This window comes from Cannabis sativa, chromosome 5 (genome assembly GCF_029168945.1).
Source record: "Cannabis sativa cultivar Pink pepper isolate KNU-18-1 chromosome 5, ASM2916894v1, whole genome shotgun sequence".
In the NCBI taxonomy this organism is placed as follows: Eukaryota; Viridiplantae; Streptophyta; class Magnoliopsida; order Rosales; family Cannabaceae; genus Cannabis; species Cannabis sativa.
In genome coordinates, this window is record NC_083605.1 from 6,091,877 (window position 1) to 6,108,611 (window position 16,735).

Here is a 16,735-nt window from a genome sequence, read left to right on the forward strand (position 1 = left end):
TTTAGCTAATGTTCTTTATATAGGAGAGCATACATGAAGATAATAATCTAATATCCCTAAAATAATAGGAACTATAAAGTATTTGTTACATAATAAAATAATAAATAATAAATAGGTTAATTATCCCCCCAAAATAGGTTAATAGTTGATATTTCTCCCCTATTTTCGTGGGTTGTTGAAGCCCAATTCCCAACTTGAGTTGTTGTCCTAGACGAAGGCTACACACCAAGTGCCTGCCAGGCTGCAAGCTGCACGCCAAGTGCCTGCGAGGATGTAAGCTGACCGGCCAAGTGCCTGCTAGGGTCAAGGCTGCACATCAAGTGCCTGCCAGCTTTGGCAAGTGTTGGTCAGTCTTAGCATGTGTTATCCAGCCTTAGCGTGTGTTGACCAGCCTTTGGACAACTTTCCTTGTAAAGGTCAGGCTTCCTTGGTCGAACAGGCATGTTTGGGTCTGACAATCACTCTTTGGTTGGCCAGCTTGTGCTCAAACCCTGGCTGGCCATACAAGCTCCTCTTGGCCGGCCTACGTACTCCCCTTGGCCGACAAACATGGTTGTGCAGCTTTTTGACGGACTCCTTTCGCTTGTTGCTTGATGATTTTGCCATGCCTTGTAAGGAGGCTTTGTCCTGCTATTGACAAGGTTGTGTTTCACGTGTCGTCAGTCTTGATTTACGTGGACATACCATGTCAGATGGATAAAATTTAAGATAACAGATACCATACACTATACACACCAAAGATGAAACTTATAGCTTCTTTGGTGCAAATATTTTTCCTTCTTTTTTATAAACAATTCGTTGCAACTATAAAACATAAGATGAATAAAGCATGTATGTAAAATTAAGTGATGCATTACTAAAATGAAAAACCGTGTTTTTGCAAATGTCAGTTGTATATACGAAAATATAAAAACTGTAAGCGTTTGCAGCAGCAGAAAGTAATTCTGCTACAGCAAAACGGAACAGGCAGAATATAAAATATTTGCAGAAAAATAAATAACTTGACACAAGAGATTTATACGTGGTATCAGTGTTCTCCCGAACACTCCTAGTCCACAGGGCCACGCCCAGAGAATGAAATCAATTAATAAAGTATCAAAATTACAAAGACAATTGACTTAAACAAGTTTAGACTCCCTCTAAAGTATTGCCGCAATCCTTTGTAATCCACTTTATGAATCTGACTTCTTGAAACACCTTCAAGCCCGAACTCCCTTCGTCTTTGAAGTGTGAGTGCTTACTTCCTCCCGAAGTAAGGCTTCAACAAGTCTTCTCCCGAAGACCAAGTGCTTACTTCCTCCCGAAGTAAGGCTTCATCAAGTCTTCTCCCGAAGACCAATCTCTTGTTCAGTCAAGTAGTTATTCACAACCTCTAGGATAGAGTAAGAACAGAAATAGAACAACTAGAACCTAGGTGAACAACTAGGCTCTCACAAAACAAAGAAAGACTCTCTTCTCTCAAAAGGTAAATGTAGAAAATGAATAATGGAAGAGGTAATTCGAATGGTTGCTCTCTAGGCTCTATTTATAGATCATAGAAACCAAAGAGGCAACCACATGTTCGAATTAGCAGCTGTACAAAGACTTTCCAAAAACAAACACGATCTGCTACATCAGATTCGGTTGCTGACGAAGCAGATCTGCCTAGAAACGGGAAACTTACTAAAATCGGGTCCGATCTTCTTTCAATGCTTGATTCCTGCCAAAAACAGATTAGATATTCTGATTGTATCAAGATACAATCGAAATCAATAAGGAAAAGGCAATAAACAAAGTTTCCCTAAAAAGGACAACTTTCCAAAAGAGAATTCCTTCTCTTTTGAGAAGTTTTCAACAAGGAAAGTTCAGCTGAAAGTGCCCCTTTCCAAACAAGGAAAATGGCAACTAATAACCGAATAAAAGAGGTAAGATTTCGAAAATGAATGCATAGCAATCTTACCATAAAAAGGAAAAATTATTTCGTCACCTAACTTGCTAAAAAAGGACTTTACAATTTTGTCACCTAACTTGCCAAAAAAAGACTTTACAATCTCCCCCTTTGGCACTTTAGATGAACAAAATAATTTTTACCATAAAGTACCTGCAATGCAAAGTTAGCAAGAGCAAAAGATACTACTCCCCCTGAGTAATCGAATAACACAATAAAAACAAAAACATGCTAACTTTAAACATTAAGTTCACAAGTACTAACAAACCACAACTCCCCCTGGAAAAAGGGTCCAGAGTTGGGCAACAAACCAAAAAATATAAATATCTCTCCCCCTTTTTGTTTATCGGAGTGCCAAAGTAAACAAAGAACAAAAAAATAGACCAAAGTTTAATTAAAAAAGAAACAAACTATAACACGTTAATTTTTGTAGAGTTTAATCAAAGTGGACAGTTGCCTGGACATGTGACACATTCTGAAGTTCAGACTTGACTTCCAAGAGGTTCTGCAGCAGCAGAGCCTGAACTTGCACCAGCAGAAGCAGCAGCAGCACCAGCCTTTGGCCGTTTTTGAAACACACCATCGAAGTATTCAGAGGGTTGGAATGTAGGGCCAGTGATGGGAGGCTCAAGAGTTTCATGTGCTTGGGCCACATTCTTCTGAGAAGATAAAACCTTATAGATAAGATTTGGAAATACAAGTTTGAAGGTTGGCTTTTTACCTCTTCGGAAGGAGACAATCTGGTTGAGAATATGAGAGGCTAGATCAATGGAAGTTCCAGAAGTGATGCGGTATAGGAGTGTAGCCACTTCTTGCGACACCACGGTCTTGTTAGAATTTGGAACCCAATTGCTTAGTGCAAACCGCATAAGGGAAGCATGAGCAAAAGTGAGGTGAGTAATTCGAAGACTCTCCCCTGGTTTCAATTCTGAACGAGCACCAGTGAGTTCAGAATGCATCAAGTCACGATCCATGGACATCACAGCATTGGATACATTCTCAGGCAATTGCAGAGCCTGAGCAATGTCCTTTTCAGAAAATGAGAACCAGTGACCCCTAACATAAACTCTCCTATACAGTCTAGAGTTCTCATCAAGGAAGTCATCAGTAAGATTAGCATAAAACTCTTTAATAATGTTAGCAATGAATCCAATGAAACCAGTAAGAGTGTTTTCCCATTGATGAAATTGAATGAACTTTACAATACCATAAACACGATGGGCATGCAAATCATAATTCCTTTCACTTTCAAACTTACGGGTTGCATATAGATTCCAGTCACGCTCATTGTCTCGATAGTAAAAAGTTGGACAGCCAGAGATAGAGGAAGGGATATTACCAGATGGAGGATCTTCCATGGGCTGCTTGCCTTTGGCGACGGCGGAGGCCTTTGCGGCAGAAGCAGATTTCGAGCGAGGAGGCTCTGGCTCGAGTTCTGTGTCCTCACTGTCCTTCTCAGTATGCAGAGATACTGATTTGTCTGAAGAGACTTCCAATGGATCCTCTTCTTCTGAACTGGAACTCGAGGAATCCGAGGGAGGATTAGTCTTGAGTTTCTTCTTGGCTGGAGGAACAGTCTTCTCTCGAGATTGAGAGGCCTGAAGTTCTTTCTCAGCCGAGGCTTGCTGGGCTTGAGTTCGAGTGGAAGGGCCTGTTGGAGTGGTGCCAGCCATTGATGCAGCAGGAGGAGGAACAGCCAATGGAGGAGGAGATTCCTTAGAGGATTCAGATGAGGAAGTCCAGGTGCGATAGGGCCTTACCGATTTGCGAGCAACTTGCTTGGGTGGACGTTTTGGCTTCACGGCTTGAGATTCACGCTGGGGAAGCGATGAATCTCCAGGCTTTGCAACAGCAGGAGGAGGAACTGAGGCAGCAGGGGGTGCACTAGAAGGAGTTGGAACGGTTTCTTCTAATTTTTTAGTGTGCCCTAGGTTCTTGGTTCTCACCATTTTGGAACTGAAAGAGAAGATGAATAGTGACAGACAAAGAAACAAGAAAGAAGGTTCGAGTAGGTGGTGAAATAAGTGTCAAAATTTGGTTTATATAACCTTGGAATCAAAACAAGAAAAAGGAAACCAATTTTGAAAAATCAAATGGTAACCGCCAGCCCATGAACCAAAAGAGGAAACCGCCCACTTCTCAACTCCTTTTCCCTCTTTTTTTTTTTTTTAGAAAAAAAAGAAATAAAAAGGAAACTAGAAATGGCAACAAATTTTCCAAAAATAAATCAATCTTCCAAGAATAAAGGCACATTACCATATAAAGATTAATCTTTACTTGGAAACATATCATAATAAATCAAAGAAAGAATGAATGATGATACTTACCATTTATGCACCATATTTTCTTGACCCATAAAGCAAGTCACACGCCTCCCTCCTTTTTTTTTTTTTATTTAAATTAAAACCGAAAATAAAATATAATGTGTACAATAAATATATGTGATTCGAACCAAGCAAAAGAAATCAAATATCATTGACAATTGACAAAATAAATTACATGTTATGCTTTTAAGGAAAATAAGTAATTAGTATCTCATGAAATAATCATACTAATTGATGTTAAGGAAAAAGATATGCATGTTACTGAAAATTATGTACCAGGATTATCAATTTAATTTTAATAGAGGAGACTTACAGAATTGAACACACTTGTCAGACATAAGTGTGTGCAGTGAAAATAGGATCATTGTCCTTGGCAAGATTTTTCATTTTCGCCTTTTTCAATTTGATCCCGCAACTGGATGCTTTCACACCATACTGAAGGTAGCCCTTTTCTATGGTAGTGCATCCTCATCATAGTTGCTAATTACAATGTTCCAGCTTACTCATCAGATGGCTTTCACACCTCAGTATGGGTAGCTCTATTCCAGCAAGAGGCCTGACAAGACTGAAACAAAAATTGCTCAACTCTGTATAAGAACATTATTTAATCCTAGACACACATAAAGAGTAACATGAACCTTTTAGCACAACATCACAAAATATGATCAGACTGAGATCCTAACTAATTATAATCCAAAAGCATAAACATGATTTGTCAAAATACAATGATAGAAGATTAAGAGCTAGAGATGAATCACATAACACTATTGTACAAGAATTATGAACAGATAAAATTAAACAATGCAAACTCCCAACGACTTTCTGAGGGAGTCAAAGCGACTTGCATCTAGGGCCTTTGTGAAAATATCAGCTAATTGTTTTTCAGTATCAACATATTCTAATTGCAATGATTTATTTTCAACAAGTTCCCTGATAAAGTGGTGTCTTATATCAATGTGCTTTGTTCTAGAATGTTGAACAGGATTTTTGGAAATATTTATGGCACTAGTATTGTCACAAAAAATAGTCAAAACACCCAATTCAAACCCATAATCAATCAACATTTGTTTCAACCACAATAGTTGAGTACAACAACCGCCAGCGAGCCGATGTACTCGGCTTCGGCGGTGGATAAGGAGATGGAATTCGTTTCTTGCTATGCCAAGATACTAGATTATTCCCAAGAAAGAAACACCCTCCACTTGTGCTCTTTCGATCATCGGCATTTCTGCCCAATCGCATCACTAAAACAAGCAAGATTTGAATTGGTATCTTTCGAGTACCAAATTCCATAATCAGGAGTGCTATTAACATATCTAATAATCCTTTTTACAGAGTATACATGAGATTCCATAGGATTACTTTGATATCTAGCACACACTCCCACACTGTAACGTATATCGGGACGACTAGCGCTAAATACAAAAGACTTCCAATCATGCTACGATAGAGTGTAGTGTCTACCTTTACTCCATTTTCATCTTTTGTTAATTTCGGTGTGGTGCTCATAGGAGTACTTACCTCGCTTAGCCGATTCAAGGCCAAATTTCTTGACGGTGTTCTTAGCATACTTGCTTTGAGATACAAATGTACCTCCTTCCATTTGTCTCACTTGAAGACCTAGAAAGAAATTAAGCTCACCAACCATGCTCATTTCAAATTCACTTTTCATTTGATCAACAAATACCTGCACTTCATGGTTAGATGTAGAACCAAAAACTATATCATCAACATAAATTTGAGCAATGATAAAATCAGATTTTATATGTTTAATGAAAAGAGTTTTATCCACACTACCTCTGTGATAGCCATGAGAAAGTAAAAATTGAGTCAACCTTTCATACCAAGCTCGAGGAGCTTGTTTCAGACCATACAAAGCTTTTTCAAGTTTGTATACATGGTTTGAAAATTGAGGATCTTCGAATCCTTTTGGTTGCTCAACATAAACTTCCTCATTCAAAATACCATTTAGGAAGGCAGATTTCACATCCATTTGAAACAATTTAATATTCAGAATACAAGCAATACACAAAAGTAAACGAATTGATTCTAATCTTGCAACAGGAGCAAAAGTTTCATCAAAATCAATACCTTCTACCTGTGTGTACCCTTGAGCCACCAAACGTGCCTTGTTTCTCACAATTGTACCGAACTCATCACTTTTATTTTTAAACAACCACTTTGTTCCAATAACATTTATACCTTTTGGTCTTCGGACCAAAATCCATACCTTGTTGCGAACAAATTGGTTGAATTCCTCTTGCATTGCATTGAGCCATTCCTCAAAGGTCATGGCTTCCTTCCCATTTTTCGGTTCATATTGAGAGACAAAGCAAAGAAAGCTGATTAAATTAATATACCTTCTGCGAGTTACCATACTTTCTTCAGGATTTCCAAGGATGAGATCTTTTGGATGATTCAGTTTGACTCTGGTGCTTGGTTCTTTCTGAATAGAGTCAGTGATGATGTTTGGATGAGTCAAGATAGACGGTTCTGGTTCTCCAGTTTCAGTTGCAGCAGCAGATTCGTCATTTGCAGCATCAGCAATGGGTTTTGCTGCATCAGGATCTGCTGTTACAACTTCTGGAGGAGTATCCATAAGACTATCTATCTTGGCTTCTGTTGAAAACTCTGAAAAATCTCTAAAATCATCAACAACCACATTAGCTGATTCCAAAACAGTTTGAGTTCTCATGTTATAAACACGATAAGCTCTACTGTTTAAGGAATATCCAATAAACACACCAACATCACTTTTAGCATCAAATTTACCAATATTCTCACGATCTCTATAGACATAACACACACATCCAAAAACATGAAAATGACTTACATTGGGACGCTTACCTTTCCAGATTTCATAAGATGTTTTTGAGGTACCTGGACGAATAAACACTCTGTTTATTATGTAGCAAGCTGTGTTAATAGCTTCAGCCCATAAGCGCTTTGTCAACTTCTTGCTATTTAACATCACTCTTGCCATTTCCTGCAATGTTCGATTCTTCCTCTCAACAACTCCATTTTGTTGAGGAGTTTTGGGAGCTGAAAATTCATGAGTTATACCTGTAGACTTGCAAAAATCATCATACACAGAATTTTCAAACTCCTTACCATGATCACTTCGAATTCGAACAATTTTCCCAATATTACAACCTTTCTCAACTCTTAATCTCAGACAAAGAGTTTTAAAGGCATCAAAAGTGTCAGATTTTTCTCTTAAGAAATCTACCCAAGTAAAACGAGAGAAATCATCAACACACACAAAGATATATCGTTTACCATTCAAACTTTCAACTTGGATTGGACCCATAAGATCCATGTGAAGCAATTCCAATACCTTTGAGGTATTGATATCAGACACAGGCTTGTGAGTGATTTTTAATTGCTTCCCAAGTTGACACGGTTCACACTTACCTTCACTTTCCTTACCAAGCTTGGGAAGACCTCGAACAATACCTGCATTTAACAGTTTTTTCAAGTTTTTAAAATTAATATGCCCAAGCTTGGCATGCCACAGATCTGTGGTGTTGTTGATAGCTGAATGACAAGTAAACACAGGGGTTAGAGTGTAACAGTTATCATTGGATCGAAATCCTTGCAAGATACATTCATTGTCATCATTCAGAACATAACAATGATCACTATCAAAAGAAACAGTAAACCCTTGATCACAGATTTGACTGATGCTAAGTAAATTAGCCCTCAGTCCTTCAACTAACATCACATTTTTCAGTCTAGGTAACCCTTCAAAATTTAGAGTTCCCATACCAACAACTTTTCCAGATAAGCCATTACCAAAAGTGACTTCTCCACATTGCATAGGCCGAATGTTAGTCAAAAAATCCTTGTCACCTGTCATATGTCTAGAGCAACCACTGTCAAAATACCACATTTGAGATACAGCAGTTTTATTAGAAAAACCAGCTAGACACTTCTTTTTCACCAATATTTGTTTCAAACCTTTATGTTTCTTTTGAGATTTTTTCAAATTATCAAAATAATTTGTTTTAAAGAGATTGTTCAATGTGAAACATTTAGGTCTGATATGACCTTTTCTACCACAAAAATGACAAATGGGAACAAATCTTTTTACCTGAGATCTTACCCTTTTTGAAAATCCTGGAGATTTTGCAGCATCAGAAGCTGTTCTTGCTGCACCAGGCTGTGAAACTGTTACGACAGAGTTTGTAGCCTCAAGGTGATTCGTTGGAACACTAGATTTTACAAACTTCGTGACTCCAGAACTTTCCATTCCATTAGAACCAAGGCCTGCGAAACCTCTCTGACCTGCATTCTGAGCTTTTTCAAAAATAGAAGATCCAGGGTTAAGCATTTGAACATTTTTCTTAAAATTTTCAAGTTCCTTCTTTAATAGAGAGATTTTTTCATCTTTATCACAAAAACTTGTCTCATATTCTTTTATTTTCAAATCACACATTTCAATCTGATGAGACAATTTTTTATTCAATTTATTCAACTCTCTATTTTCAGAAGCAACCTGAATCCATTTTTCATACATGACTTTGTATGATTCAGCAAGAGATTCTTCACAGATTTCAGACTCATCTGAATCTGATTCCTCTTGTTTGGTGGTATTATTCAGACATACCAATCTAGCTTTCACCTGTGAATCACACAACACATTAGTCATAACAGAGGTTAGGGCAACATTTTCAGCAATATCTTCATCACTTTCGGTTTCATCATCACTCCAAGTGACAGTGAAACTTTTCTTATTCTTTTTCAAAGTGCTTGCACACTCAGCTTGAGTATGCCCAAAACCTTCACATTCCCTGCACTGAATTCCCTTTTTGTTAGAGACAGATGGTTTAATGAAAGTATTACCTTTTGAACCTTTCGAAATATTCTTTTTATTTCCCATCTTTTTCATATATTTCTGAAAATTCTTAGTTAATAAAGCAATCTCATCATCACATTCACTATCAGAATTTTCATTATCAGCAACTTTCAAAGCAATACTTTTACCTTTATCAGCAATGGATTTGGGTTTGTCCTTTTGTTTAATCTGTTGATTTAATTCAAAAGTACGTAAGGAACCCATCAATTCTTCCACTTTCATAGTGCTAAAATCTTTAGCTTCCTCCATTGCCAAAAGTTTAGTATCAAACCTTTCTGGAAGAACTCTAACAATTTTTCTCACAAGAACAGAATCATCAAGCTTTTCTCCAAGAGCAAAATATTCATTAGCAATGTCAGATAATTTTTCATAAAATTCAGTTAAAGTTTCATTATCAGACATTCTAAGCTCATCAAATTTAGTTTGAAGCATGATAAATCTAGATCTTTTCACATCAGAAGTTCCTTCAAACTGAGTTTGAAGAATCTCCCAAGCTTCCTTAGCAGAAACACAAGATGATATAAGTTTAATGTAACCCTCACCTACACCATTAAAGATAGCATGCAAGGCTTTGCTATTGTAGGCAGATAGTTTATCATCTTCAATAGACCATTCCACTTCAGATTTTATAGTAGTATTACCTGAAGAATCTGTCTCAACTGGAAGAGACCAACCTGATAGAACCATTCTCCAAGCCTTCTCATCTTGAGATTTGATGAAGGCCCTCATTCTAACTTTCCAATAAGGATAGTTAGAGTCATTAAGCAACGGTGGTCTAGAAATAGAACTTCCTTCTGCAAAAAATGACATTCTAACAAAAACGTTATAGGACCACACTAAGAGTTTAGTGTCCCGCTCTGATACCAATTGAAAAAACGTGTTTTTGCAAATGTCAGTTGTATATACGAAAATATAAAAACTGTAAGCGTTTGCAGTAGCAGAAAGTAATTCTGCTACAGCAAAACGGAACAGGCAGAATATAAAATATTTGCAGAAAAATAAATAACTTGACACAAGAGATTTATACGTGGTATCAGTGTTCTCCCGAACACTCCTAGTCCACGGGGCCACGCCCAGAGAATGAAATCAATTAATAAAGTATCAAAATTACAAAGACAATTGACTTAAACAAGTTTAGACTCCCTCTAAAGTATTGCCGCAATCCTTTGTAATCCACTTTATGAATCTGACTTCTTGAAACACCTTCAAGCCCGAACTCCCTTCGTCTTTGAAGTGTGAGTGCTTACTTCCTCCCGAAGTAAGGCTTCAACAAGTCTTCTCCCGAAGACCAAGTGCTTACTTCCTCCCGAAGTAAGGCTTCATCAAGTCTTCTCCCGAAGACCAATCTCTTGTTCAGTCAAGTAGTTCTTCACAACCTCTAGGATAGAGTAAGAACAGAAATAGAACAACTAGAACCTAGGTGAACAACTAGGCTCTCACAAAACAAAGAAAGACTCTCTTCTCTCAAAAGGTAAATGTAGAAAATGAATAATGGAAGAGGTAATTCGAATGGTTGCTCTCTAGGCTCTATTTATAGATCATAGAAACCAAAGAGGCAACCACAAGTTCGAATTAGCAGCTGTACAAAGACTTTCCAAAAACAAACACGATATGCTACATCAGATTCGGTTGCTGACGAAGCAGATCTGCCCAGAAACGGGAAACTTACTAAAATCGGGTCCGATCTTCTTTCAATGCTTGATTCCTGCCAAAAACAGGTTAGATATTCTGATTGTATCAAGATACAATCGAAATCAATAAGGAAAAGGCAATAAACAAAGTTTCCCTAAAAAGGACAACTTTCCAAAAGAGAATTCCTTCTCTTTTGAGAAGTTTTCAACAAGGAAAGTTCAGCTGAAAGTGCCCCTTTCCAAACAAGGAAAATGGCAACTAATAACCGAATAAAAGAGGTAAGATTTCGAAAATGAATGCATAGCAATCTTACCATAAAAAGGAAAAATTATTTTGTCACCTAACTTGCCAAAAAAGGACTTTACAATTTTGTCACCTAACTTGCCAAAAAAAGACTTTACATAAAATATAGTTATTTTAGAAAATATTTGTTATAATAGTGTACCAAAATTTAGCATCTATTAGCCTTTTACTGACATAGTAGACCAGATGTTAGGTATTGTGCTCTTTTCTGATCAACACAACACTTCTGCAAATTTAGTTACTGAAGGTATATTCATTGTCCTTCTCCGTCCAAGGGTTTTGATAAGATAGGAGATTGTGGTAGTTGCTTCTTTAATTCTTGAAAAGCTTCTCTACACTTGTAATATCCCGGAATTAATAAATGGATTAGCAACTGTAATTAAATAAATTAATAGTAATTGAGTAATTACATTATAATATAAATAATTATATGAAATTATTTGACAATTATTGCATTTAAGACGTCATTTATTAGTTAAGGGTATTTTTGTAATTTTGACCTGAGAAGGGTAAAATTATAATTTTGATATTTATTGTGCTAATTGACTATATTATTATATAGTATGTTCATATTGTCTTACTGCAGGTGAATTCTGACAAGATGGTACGGTATAGTCACAATTGGGTATTCTGGTTCGCACTAAATTTTGGGTCTAAAATGATTTTATTATGTGATTATGTTATAACATAAAATATATGTGGAATTATGAATTATACGTGTGAGTGTTAAATGATTGAATTGCCCTTAATTGAGAATTATGTAAAGTTTTGTCCCTAGGCAAAATGGTCTTTTGACCATTCTTTAGTACGAATTGAAAATGCATTATTAAATAAGTGTTAAATGAAAAGAAAAATTTATTTTTTTGTATTTCAAATCCCTAGCTGACTCTATCTCTCTCTCTCTCTAAACCTGTCTTCAAGTTCTTTTCAATCTTGAGAAGAAAGCTACTTTGGGGGTTGATTTTTTGTGGAATTTGTTAGAAACAAGCTTGAAGATGGTTAAGGTAGCATTTAATCTTCTTTTCTACTAAATTTAATTCTTGAAATTTTAAGATATTTGTAATTTTGCATGAAATTTTTGGAAATAATTTATGTTAATGAAATCTTGTTGGTGATTTTGAATAGAAAGCTTGTATGTGAGTTTTATGGTGGAAGGCATGTTGTGTGTGAGTATGTGGGTCAATTCTTAGTTAGATTATTTTGTTGTGTCAGAGGTGATTTGAGCATGAAAATTTTAGCTTTGTGTGTTCTTGAGTTTTAAAAGCATGAAATTGGTAATTTTTGAGTTTAATATTGTGTAAATTAAGAATGATTTATGTGGATATTTTTGCTATGTTTTGGGTTTTGAAACCACCTCTTTGCATCAAAAGTTTGTATGGAAAGTATGGTTAGGTGTGGTGGTGTTTGGATGCATTTTTGGGGTCAAAATTTTGGTTTTTTCTAGGTTCTGAACCAAGAGCCGCAACCTGGTTCTTGTGAGTCGTGACCCTTAACTTTGGGCATTTTTGCTACCTGTAAGGGCTCAAGAGCCGCGACCTTCGGTGCAAGGTCGCGGCCCTCTCGGTTCAGTAGAACCAAAATATTTTATAAATTATTTTTGCCATAACTTTTAATTCTGAACTCTGTTTGGGACGTTCTTTACATCATTGGAAAGCTCGTAAGGAGCTATATCATTTGATCCAGTATGTGAGTCCTGATTTTGTATAAATATTTTATGAAATTGGGGATTAAACTTATTATATTTAAACCTGAGAATTGTGACTAGGAATATCGATACTTAGCTAGGATCACCTGTGGATTGGGATTTCTCCTCATATGTTGGAAATTAGGTAAAACAGTGAATTATATGTTAGGTTTTATGCCCTAAATAAAACTCTTTACAATCTGATTAGTTATCAATATAAGAAATTTGAAGTGATTGATGTTTGCATGAATTTTACATGCTAATGGTTTAATATGTTTAATATGTTTATTACATTCATACACACAAAATCAGTTAAATCCAGATCATATGTTTATCACAATTACAGTATCGTCAACATAGTGGAATGTGATTGTGATCATATGAATCAAAAGTTATGGTCCCTGTTTCATCAGTGTTATTGGATTTACACTAATGTGATAATCAGCGATGATGTGTACTTACACTTGGAGTAAGTGTTATGTTCTTTCCAGGACATTAGTAAAGTATACTAGTTTCGAATGTATGGAGTATACATTGGACTGGACCGATATTGCGACTAAGTTAAGATATTACAAACTTACCGTTATACATATCTTTCCAAGTCAATATCAGTAGTTGATCTTAAGATTGAAAAGAATCTAAATCCTGATATGCTTGGGCTCAACTCAGGAGTGCTATTCATGTTCTTTGATTTATTAGTTAAGCCTACTTTTGGGTCAGGGTGATACGTATATTTTGGGAACATGATAGTATGATTGAGTGGGAGTGCTGAACATAAATATGGAATCTATAGCTTCTACTGGTGTATAGAAGTTAAGTGATGATTCCCTTCGAGCTTAGCAAATAGAAGTAAATGGATGAGCTCTTGTTTAACTGACTAATTATTAGATCACTAAACACCATTTACAGGTAGCTAAGTGTTTTAAGGGGCAAAATACATTGAGGGGTGAGAACGGTAAAGAAATCCCATCTCGATGTAAATCATCTATATAGAGGATCTTTAAATCACAATAAGATTATAACAATGGTTAAATGAGATAGTATATTGGTATCGTGAAACATACAATATGCTCTATATAAGTATGAGAGTGCAATTCTAAGTTCTAAGAGTGGATTCAACGAAGAATTAATAAGTAGGAATTTACTTGGTAAATTTGGTTCACTTATTGGAAGCTCAGCATATAGATCCATGGTCCCCATTCTAGTTGAGAGCATTCTGCTTGTAAGACTCATTAATTGATTCGTGATTGATCAATTATAATTCTAAAGTTAGACTATGTCTGATTTTATGAATTTTCACTAAGCCGGGGTGAAATTGTAAGGAAAAGAGTTTTCTAGGTTTATTTATTTATTAATAGACTTTATATGTCTAATTAATAATTAAATTAAATGACAATATTATTTAATAATGTATTTTAATTATTAAATAATTAGTTTTGGCATTTAAAAGGTTAGAATTGGAAAATTGGCATTTTTGAGAAAATAGAGATAAAATTTGATAAAATTGCAAAATTAAGTGGGGCCCATTACAACACCTATGGCCGGCCACTTATAAGGCTTTTTCAAATTATTATTTTTATTATTTTAATGCCAAATAATTCTAAACTTAAACCTAGTAAGTTGCCTATAAATAGAAAGTGATGGCTCAGTCAAAACACAAGTTTTCAATAAGCCTTTCTGACAGAAATTTCTCTCTTCAGAAAACTGAGCCTTCCTCACTCTCTACCTTGGCCGAAACCTCTCTCCCTCTTTTCCTTCATCTTTTTCGTGACCCTAGTGAAAGAGTAAGTGCCCACACACAGCAAGCAGTAACTCAATCATAGATTGGAAGACTGTGAAGGATCAAAGCTTGAAGAAGAAGGAGATTCGGGCTCAGATCTTGATTATACTCTGCTACAGAAAGGAATCAAGGGTTAGAGATCTGAGTGGAAGGAGACATTTATTCCGCTGCATCAATGTAAGGTTTTCTTAACTTTATATGTGTTTATTTTATCGTTTTAGAAAGTTCATATTTAGGATGTTAATAAACATACTTGTGAGTAGATCTAAGATCCTGGTAAAATAATTCCCAACAACTGGCCTCAGAGCCATGGTAATTGATTTACTTGCATGTAATTTGGACTTTAAAACGATTGTTTGTATGTTCTTTGGATGGTATCATGTTGTATTGAGTGTTATTTGATGATTGATTGATGATTATGAACTTTTCGTGAAAAATAATTGTTATTTCGGTTCTGGAATTATTTTTATTGGATAGTATGGAAAAAATTAAGCAAGTTAGCCTTTTACAGAACTCAATTTGGATTTTATTTTAATTAGTTATGATTTTTTGAAGATTTGACAAAATCGGAAATTTTGTCTTGATAGTTTCATGATCGCAGAACTGTCCGTACAGTTTCGAATTTTTTCAATTTTCTTCAATTTTTCATACTTTTTCATGGAATTAACTTCCAATTTTTTGTATGGTTTTATATATATACTATTACTATTCCTAATTCAATTCTAATTATCATTTTGAATTAATTTAATTTTTTTTAATTTAATTCAAGATATTAGTGTAATTTGAATTTGAATAGAACTAGTATTTATCTTTTTGCTTAAATATCTATCTTATTTTTAAATTTGATTATATTTTTTTTTAAATTTAAGGTCAGATTTTTTTTGGATATTTAAAATATCTTTTAAGATATTTATAATATCTTTTAAGATATTTAAAAATATCTTATCTTTTAAGATATTTATAATATCTTTTAAAGATATTTATAATATCTTTTAAGATATTTAAAAATATCCTATCTTTTAAGATATTTTAAAAATATCTTATCTATTAAGATTTTTTAAATCTTTTTAGATATTTTGACCTTATTTAAATTTAAAATAAGATGTTTATAATCATGTAATTTTAAATAGATATAAGATATTTTGCTAATTTTTTAAATTTTGTTATTTTATTTATTTAAATTAAATTTAAAATCTGAAAAGATATTTTATTTATCTTTTCTAATTTTTATTTAATTTTATTTTTAAAATAACATTTAATTTTTAAAAGTAGTTAGCAAATTTTGAAATGATATTTAGGTTGGTTGAAACCTAATTTTTCAAATAGTAGGTTTAATTTTAAATATTTATTTTTTTTTAAAAAAAAAATAAAATAAAATAATTTCGAAATTTTAAATTTATTTTATTTTCGAAATTAATTAAATTTTTTTTATTTTTCGAAATTAATTAAAATATTTTTTTTAATTATTTATTTTTTTTTTAAATTATTTATTTAAAATTAAATAAATCCTACTTCCAACTATCCAGCTAACCTTGTTGCAGGAGTATGTGTTTTTAGCTTGTATGTAAGTTTTAAAAAACCTATTATTACTTGATTGCAAATAGCCATGGTTACTTTTTGCCAGATCTAATGATCTGATGGCTCCCTTGGTCAAGTAAATAATTTGTAACAGGTAAATTTTACAATCTTCTTTCATCTGTGTATGACCTAGCAACATGATAGGATCCATCCAAAGTGTGCCTGTGTGAGCCTATATGTTTATTTTATTATATATAGATGCATATAGGTTGTTGCTAAATAAAATGTCACACCATGATAGATTTTATTTAGGTCCATTTAGTTATTGGACCTATTCAATTAATAACAGTTATTCATTTTAAGGTTAAATTCCTCTCTTTTGGGCCTTGTGTGAGAGTTGGGTGCCATAGAAGTGGGTACGACATACTGAACCCAGCACCCCCTCACATGAACTACCCCAATTGTGAAGGCCCATTTGCCTGATTTGAATAACTGTACTAGGTTAATTATATTAGTTTGACCTAATAAAATTGAATTAGCAACATATTAACTTTTAAAATATATGAAAATTTATTTTCATTTTAATATTTTAAAGTTAATTTTAAGAAAAACACTTTTAGTTTTAGATATTGATTCTAGACAAACTATTTGTATTTTTCTTGTATTTAATTAAATATAGAATTTTAACTAACTAAGATTCTTTCTGGAG

The 16,735-nt window shown here is 34.4% G+C and overlaps 1 long non-coding RNA gene across 1 annotated transcript; it reads right to left on the reverse strand.

Annotated features, from left to right (window-relative positions):
* Positions 1-12,140, reverse strand: LOC133037787 (uncharacterized). Its single transcript, XR_009687785.1, has 2 exons — positions 11,143-12,140; positions 1-856 (listed from the first exon to the last, which is right to left on the reverse strand). It is a non-coding gene; the product is annotated as an uncharacterized LOC133037787 (long non-coding RNA).
* Between the last annotated feature and the right edge of the window lie 4,595 nt (positions 12,141-16,735).